Genomic DNA, 9,141 nt, shown 5'->3' with positions numbered 1-9,141 from the left:
ATTGGAAGAACTCAACAAATTTTGATGTTTAGCAACAACATATTCTTTGTTTTTGTCTAGAAGTTGATTTGACTGATATTGAACTTGACAAAAGGTGCATGAAGTAAGAGCAGTTGTCACGACCCAAACCCAATACCTGGATTTGTGACCACGACCAACATAATAACATCAAGCTTGAACCTGATATTAACAAGAACCAACTAAACTTTTAAACAAAAGCTTTCCTCTTTCTTTTCATTGTTGTTTCTTTACTTTAATATATAATTTTTCACTTGATATTCAAAGCATCTACATTGTACTCCAAGGGATAACTTAATCCACCAGTCATTCAATTTCAGAATTTCACATAATACATCTCTTAATATATTAAAGTACACAACTTCCATTAGATCCTAAAATACACAATACTACAAAGCTAAGCATCAAACTTCCAAAACAGGGGCTATACTTTTAAAGCTAAAACCAGTTCCTCCCAAAACTCGACTAAGGCTCCCTCTGCTCCAGAATAAAACTTGTTGACTGAAAAAGTAGAAGGGGTGAGCTAAATAGCTCAATAAGGGTAAGTTAGATGAGAATTTAATAAGAATGCATGTAAACCAAAACATTTCATTTTATGGATATTCAGATAGGAGAACATCTTTTAATTTCATGCATATTATTTTATATACTTTAGATTTTGTAAGCATAACAAACATATTTCATTTTATGGATATTCAAATAGGAGAACATCTTTTAATTTCATGCATATTATTTTATATACTTTAGATTTTGTAAGCATAACAAACATATCTTTGTCTAAAACATGATTGTATGCAATATCTATATTCAAAACCTTTTAGTGCATAATAATCTTTTTAAAATAACCTCATGACTTACCAAATGCTCATATCACTTATCCCTTACCTAAAAGCAGAGAAATCAAGAGCCTAAGGTCGAAGGAGCTCAGACTTGGGCGCTGGTAATACCTATACCAAATATCAAAGCTTATTACTATTAATTCTACCTTAGCATAAACTTATACATACATCTCTAAAACCTAGCTCTCAAAATAAAGGAAATTCTAATCCTACCTCAAAGAGGTTCCCCAAACACAAGATACATATATCAAAAAACATGATTCACATAACCAAAGAAAAATCATTATATTCACGTTCATGTTCAATCATATAACGAAGGAAACACATTCAATTCAATTGCAAGGGTTTAATAATTCATTAGGTTTTTACAGCTTGTCTACCAAATGCAAAGTAAATGATTTTTTCCAAAATGACATTTTCTAAATAACCAAATGGCAGAGTATTAACAAGCCATTCTTTGATTTTCTTACGCATTAACATTCTTAATTAAGTAACCAAAATACCCCTAGGCAGCCATAAGGCAGCATAGAACTCAGTCATTGCAATTACAATTTTGTGTAGTCATTTAGGGTTAAACTTAAAACTTAAAACAAGGACTTAGTTTCAATCAGCACATGAAAATTAATATTCACACTCTTCAGAGCTTAATCTTATAAGTTCAAGGAATTATGTATAAAAATAAGTAAATCAGATTTCCAAAGATTGAATAAGTACATAATCCTCATTAATTAACACTACAGTTTGTCAAGATATTACAGCAGCCCACACACAAACAATAAACAACATAGCAGAATAAAAAATCAAACTTACCTCTCCTGCCATAGAGGACAAATATAACTAGCCCCCCTTTTTTTTTTCTTCTTTTTAAATAAAAAATAAAAAATAGTATAACTAGTTTATTTGCAAGAACAAAAACACAAAGTAAAACTTAACTTTGGTCTTCCAATAAGCAGGTTTCATAGTGACATATATAGGATATACCAAATTATGCACTAAAGGTGGCCTATAGCAAATTTATTTTAGAACCTACTATCATCAAAATGAACCCAAAAATTGGTTGAACAATATGAAACTTTAGTGCATGTTAACTCTCTACCTCTATAAATACTAGTGTCATCTAATGAAAATTGTATACAACAAAAAGAGAGAGAGAAAAAAAAGAAAAAGAAAAAGAAAAAAAGAATGAGAGGATGATGAAAAACACATCAACAAAACTAGGACAATTAATCAAGAAACACAAGTAATTAATCGTTAAGAGATCAAAAAAGTTGGACTTACCAGCAAAATATGTGTATAACCCAATCGACCTTGTTTCCATAAGAAATTCAATACTTTCAAAACATAATCAGTCTCAACCTCTTATTTTACATTGTAACTTGAATCTTCTAACATGGCATCAAAACTTTTTTAATTTTCAACGAAAAGAAACCTTAAAGAATGAAATGTTGCTTCATATGACATGAGAAGATGCATAGCAAAGACATAAAGTAAAGAATATTTCAGTCTGATGGCTATAACTATGGTTACCTCTCTGCTTTGAGAAAAAATCTTTTAACTTACAGTTGAGACCTATTGATTTCTATGCAAGTATTCTTCATGCATAATCATCAATTGTTTTGCCACTTGCCTAATTATCAAGAATTCAATAGCATATATGGACAACAAGTCCAAGCCAAAAAAACCTATTTGTATCAAATAAGATTCAAAAGATTAAACTAGGTTCTTAATAAACAATCATTACCCAAAGAATTTCATTTCATTGACCAACATAAAAGCACGTCGCACCAAATATAGCTTGAAGCATAATTTTACATTGAAGCATGACTTCTCCAACTGAACTATATATATTCCCTTGAAGGGAACAGCCTTGGCCTAGCAATATATATATAAATTCCCATTTAGAAGTCAAACCCAATTTAAGATGAAATTTACTCTTCTAAAAAATAAGGACTAAAATTATAGTTGTACTTGGAAAAAACAAACTGAGGCTCTAACATACTGTATACAGCCAAATCAGCTACAATAATGGTGACTAGATTTAAGGCGATGTGAAGAGAGGGGGGGAGAAGCATTATACTGAAAAGATAACAATACTAACAAATATGTACTCCTAATAGACCATTAGAAAACCATCCTATTAGCCATAATTATATTTCCTCTGTAATGGAGAGGTTTATTGCCAAGCACAAAATTGAGCTTGCAAAGTTTAATTGCTACATGATCAACATATCTGACTCCAGCCCTAAAAAATCCAAATATAATAAACATGACTAGCCATCTGAAAAAACCTACAAGAAGAGAGCAAATCTGTTCAAACCTATAAAGTGTAGATAATACATGAACTCTCAATATCTACCATCTTCGATTTCTGTGTTGCTTCCGAAAAAACAAACAAAGAATTTGGGGAAACAAAACAAACATGGCAATTAAGAGATTTTGCATATTTTATGGAATTAGGGTTTTGATCCTAACCTTCCAGTTCCACTATATCAAAGTGATTTTGATCTTTTTGAGAAACCTTCACCGGTGAGTAAAGCCACGAGACAGAGATGGAGATCACCCAAGTGAGATGAGAAGCGGTTTGAGAGAGGAGAATGCAGGAGAGTCCAGGCCTCAGATGAAAAAGTATGTGACTATTTTTTTTTTTTGGCTTTTATACTAAACCCGCTTGAACGGTAGCAGCTTTTTCATTAAAATAAAATAACGGTTAGGATTAGAGCAAGTAAAATCTATGGTTCTGATTTTAGCAGGTACCGTACCCACCAAAAAAATATATGGGTACCGTAGAATGACCTGATTACAAAATATACGAAAAAAGAAACTATAAAATAAGGCAGAGTTTTATTTAAGGCCAAACTTAAAAAAAATAAAAAATAAAATAAATAAATTATACCGATAATGACTTCTGTATACTTTCTCCAAATTACATTCGGACCACACGTAAATTTAGTTGAATACCTCAAGTTCTTTCCGTAAGTGATGAAAATAATCAACAAAAAAAAAAAAAAAGATGGTACTTATGTTATGTGTCTATATATATATATATATATGTGTGTGTCAGTGTGTGTGATGTATTATATGATTTTTTTTAAGGAATTAGTAGATGATTATTATAAGAGAGAGAGAGAGAAAGAGAGAAAATAGAGTTTTCAGTCATGAACAAGGATAAAAAATTATTAGATTCACCAGCAGAATTACCCTCATAAGTGGCAATGTTTTATCAATTGAGAAGACTGGATAGGACCATTTTAAATGATTGTTCTTATAATAGACATAACAATTTTTTTTTTGTTTTTGGGGATAAGAACTGATACTTGGTATCGCCGTTGCACATGTAGCGGCAATCACACAAAGGTGAGTCCCATCCCATCGTTTTTCCACGGATGAGTTTTGGACTAAAAGTCCAAGATGGCGGTTTAGGATGCAGTCAAACGTCTGACCCATTGGTTTAGTGGTTAAATTCAACTCTAGGTTGGGCTTGTCATAGTGATAGTTTGGATTGCGCTAAAACCATCATGTGTTTATGTTTTAAATAGTAGACCTTATGTATTGTTTACGAGACCCGTAAGAACCGAAAAACTAAAATTTTACTTTAAAATTGGGTCCCATGATATTATTTACATATTTAAAAATTATTTTGTTACAGTATTTTTCAGTTTTCAATTTTTAATTTTTAGCAATAAGTGGTATCCAAATAGACCATAGTCACTTTTCTATTCACATGCATGGTTGCTAAAATGATGCTTTCTTGCTATTTTTTATTTTATTTTTGGTGCTAAAATGATGCTTTCCTGCTGTTGCCTTTGCGGTTTGGGCCTCTTATCATTTAGTAGGGTTTTTTTTTTTTTTTAATTGATGTTAACAGTTTTTCCTTTAATCAGTCAGTTCAAATTTCCAATGTAAAAATGTAAATAGAAAGGGAGGGGTGGCGGAGGTTAAAAAAAAAAGGAAGCAAAATAAAAGTTTTACATGTTGTATTTTTTTTTTTTTTTTTTTGGGGGGGGGGGGGAGAGAGAGAGAGTTTTACATTAAAAAAAATTACACAATTTATGAGAATATTACTCAACGTTACATAATTTTATTATTATTTTTTTATAGAAGTACTATGCCCAAGTAATCGAAAAGTATATCAATCAACTAACAGATAGCACAATATTCTCACATACTAAAATCATGTTTAATTTTATGTTACAATAAAAACCAATTACCCACATATATACGTATTTGTAATGTGTAATGTGGTTTAGCATAGATGGAAATTACAATTGCAAGCATTAAGCATGCTCAAATATTATAAGATAGAGAGGCAATTCTATACCTTATTGTTAAGGATATATTTTATGAAATTGGCTAATCCTTTGACAAAATGCACTTTACTTGTAATTGGATAGATCAATGATGGATTTAGTACTTCAAGAAATATGTTGTTCAAGTCAAGTGTTAAAACCATGAAGATTGGACTAAGAAACAAGTGAAGAAAAGCTATTCATTAAAACTCGACAAATATCTCAACAGAATTAGTATCTATCGAGATTTAAGAACGAAACTCGACAGAAGTTGAATCTGTCGAGATCTACGAAATCAGAATTTTCAGATTTGATTTTCTGCTTATGCTGACATGTATGTGTAGGGTCTATTTTCTCACAACTCTAAACATATATAAGACTTATTTTAAAGGCCGTCATTATGAATAATATATGCAGAAAGTGACCTAATGTCTTATTCTCTCTACAAGAAGTTACTGCGTCTTTTGCACCTTAGGGTTTGTAACCAAATACTTCTTGATCTTCATTGTTGATAAAGTGAAAAACTTTGCAGCCAATAACTTTCTTCAAGTTGCTGGAGTTAGTCACATATTAGGATCTGTGCATCATTGGTTAATCACATATTGGGATTCGTGCATTAAGGGTGACGTTCATATATTAAAGAGTTCAGAAATTCTGAAGCGATATAAGGTCTCTATTGAGAGTTCATCTATGGGGATTGTAAAGTCTAAGGGCAAAAGTTTTATACTAGATCTAAAACATCTCTTTACTATATTAAATTGCTTTTCATGAAGGTTTCCCCCCAAGTTTTTTACTGTGAAACTAGTTTGTTTCGTTGGTTTTCCTGGGTCATCATATCTTGTCTTATTTATTATTCCACTGTGCATGATTTTGACATGATATTAATGTTTGTTTTAACAAGGTCTATTCATAATAAATCTAATTAACAACTTGGGTTTAAAACTTGTTAATTCTATCAATTGGGGTTTAAATTTCCCAACAAGCAGTATTAGAGCGGGTACACTCTGATTGGATTAATTTCTTGAGTGTGATCCTTAACCCCTGTTGTCATGGATCATGTATAATCTCTCTTGATTCCTCCTTTGTTTGATGGTACTAACTATACGTACTGGAAAGTTCGTATGAAAGTTTTTTTGCATACTCTTGGTAAAAAAGTATGGCAAGTTGTTGAAGTTCGCTGGATTAAGCCAAAAGAAGCGTCGATGAATTGGGATGAAGCAATAATCAAAGCAGCAAATTTCAACAATAGGGCCTTGAATGCTTTGTTTTGTGGGGTGACCAATAAGGAATTTAAGAAAATATCATCCACAGAAGTTGCCAAGGAAGCATGGACCATTCTTGATGATAGGCCAAAAAATGTATTGACCCCTTCGGCAAATTAATTAAATAATTATTCAAGTTAATTAATTAATTCAATTTAACATGTAATAGCGTGGTAGCACAAACAAATCACCAAATAACTAAATGTAGCGAAAATTAAATTTGACACAGGTGATTTGTTTACGAATGGGAAAAACCACCAAGGCAAAACCCCACCGATTGATTTTAAGATCACCACTCTCGAGAATCCACTATTATCAATCACAAGCAGTTACAAATAAAAGGAATCCCGGTACCTAATACTAACCTATAGTTGAAACCTTACCCAATACCCAATTGGACTTGTATTATAACAACAATCTCTCTGTTCAATGCACGAATCCCAGTACGTGACTAATTAATGATGCACGAATCCCAATACGTGACTAATACACCAACTTGAGGAAGATTGTTGGCTACATAGTTCTTCAGTTCATCAACAGTGAAGATCATGAAACTCCTTGGTCACAAAACCTTTGGCATAAAGATGCAGTAGATTATACAAAGAATATGATGAACTAGAGCAATTTCTGTCTCTGGTCACAATATGCATGAGTTATCACTTTGCATCACTTGTGACGGCTCTTAAAATAATCCTTATATATGTATAGGGTTGTGAGAAAAGAAACCCTACATAAATACTCAAGGATATGTGTGTAATTAGATCTGAAAAGTCTGATTTCATAATTCTTGACAGATACAGCTTGTGTCAAGCTTTAGTAGTAATTCTCGATAGAAAGGATTCTATCGAGACTTTTGTCGAGCTTTAATGAGTAGCACATTCTTCACTTGTTTCTTGGTCAGATTTGCATGGCTTCAATACTAAACTTGAACACTTGTCTCTTGAAGTACTAAACTCATCCTAGATCTACCTAATTACAAGTAAAGTGCATTTTGTCAAAGGATTAACTAATTACATCAAATATGTCCCTAACACTTGAGACCACCTATGAAGGTACCAAGGCAGTAAAGACTGTGAATCTTCAAAGACTCACTAGTAGTTTTGAAGAAATAAGGATGGAGGAGGATGTGACATTTGATGAGTTCTATGCTAAACTCAAGGATATTGTGAATTCTATCTTCAACCTTGGAGAATCTATAGCAAAATCCAAAATTTTTAGGAAAATCCTTTGGTCCTTACCTGAAAGATTCTATGCCAAGGTCACTGTTATTGAAGATGTGAAGGACATTGATCAAATTCCTTTGACTGAGCTTGTAGGAAACCTTCAAACCTATGAGATGAGATTAGGTTTAATGGGAAAAGGTGGAAGGAGTAGAAACTTGGCTCTTAAGGGTATATAGGAAGAGATTGATGACTCTGAAGATGAAGATGAAAGAGATGATGATGATGATGATGATGATGATGATGATGAGGATGAGGATGAGGATGAGGATGAGGATCTAATCTTCATAGCTAATGAGATTATCAAGCTTCTTCAATATAGGAAAATGGATAAGGAAAAACCTCCTAGGAAATCTAAGTCCTTTAGGAAGGGCAAGAATGAGAAACCCATTATCTAGTGCCATGAGTGTAAGGGTTTTGGTTATATGATGATAGAGTTCCCAAACTATCTTATGAAGGAAAAGACCAAAAGGGAAATGGTTGGTTGCTACCTTGAGTGACACCGAGAATGACTCTTCTAATGAGTATGTGGATGAATGTGGTCATTTTATGGCTTTTGCTGCGACAACCGATAAGATGATTATGGAGAGTGCTGGTAATAATAGGGATTCTTCATATGATGAAGTACCCAAGAAGTTGACCCTTCAAAAAGCCTATGATAAGCTATGCACCGAATTTATAAAATCTGAAAAGACTTCTCAGCTTTGTAGAAAAGAGTTTAATGAGGTAAAAACTAAAAAAGTTGAACTGGTAGTCAAACTAAATAAGACTACAAGGTTAGTTGAGACTCTTTTTATGGAGAACATCTTATTAGAAGAAAAGGTCAAGAATCTCGAGGATGAGCTTAGTCAAGCTAGAACTCAAATAGGGAGGATGTCTAGTACAAAGCTTAATGAGGTATTGAGTGCGCAAAAGCCTAGTTCTGATAAGACTAGCTTAGGATATGCTGTTTCCTCTAGCCTCTCCTCTTCCACGACTTATGGATCAAAGATTGTCTTTGTGTCCCAATCTGAGAAAGGTGATAAAAGTATAAAATCTAAAACTGATTTGACTAATTCTAAATCCTTTGTTAGACCTCACTCTAGGAAGTCTAGTAGTTCAAAAACTACTCATGTTTGTCACTATTGTGGTGTTTCTAGACATATTCGTCCTAATTATTTCAAGTTGTATCCTCATAAGCAAGCATCCAAATAGTTACAGGTTCCTTCTCAAGGAACTACACCTTTGTTTGGAGAGTTATTAAATGCTTTGAACTTTTTAACTCAATTTTAGGAGAATTCTAATTCTTCTATGTCCTTTAGTAGACATACTAGGACACGTGTCTCTTCATGTTTATGACCAAAGACTCATGTTGTGTGGGTGAGAAAGGAGCCTAACACCTAATTGTCTTTTCTATCTGTCCTCTACTTTAATTCTTTCTATCTAAAGTTGGACTCTTTTTTGCCTGATTTCTTGTACTTTTGGAATCATACTTTCATGCATCTGCATCTTTTTTTCATGCTTTCATGTTGTTTGT

General features: G+C 32.7%; 1 long non-coding RNA gene across 1 annotated transcript; it reads right to left on the bottom strand.

The window, feature by feature from the left end:
• Positions 1 to 308: 308 nt before the first annotated feature.
• Positions 309 to 3,462, bottom strand: LOC115992917. Its single transcript, XR_004092719.1, has 2 exons — positions 3,330 to 3,462; positions 309 to 965 (listed from the first exon to the last, which is right to left on the bottom strand). It is a non-coding gene; the product is annotated as an uncharacterized LOC115992917 (long non-coding RNA).
• Positions 3,463 to 9,141: the final 5,679 nt, after the last annotated feature.

The sequence above is a fragment of the Quercus lobata genome, chromosome 5 (genome assembly GCF_001633185.2).
Source record: "Quercus lobata isolate SW786 chromosome 5, ValleyOak3.0 Primary Assembly, whole genome shotgun sequence".
NCBI lineage: Eukaryota > Viridiplantae > Streptophyta > Magnoliopsida > Fagales > Fagaceae > Quercus > Quercus lobata.
The sequence above is the reverse complement of the archived record's forward strand: the minus strand, read 5'-3'. Positions and strand labels throughout refer to the sequence as shown.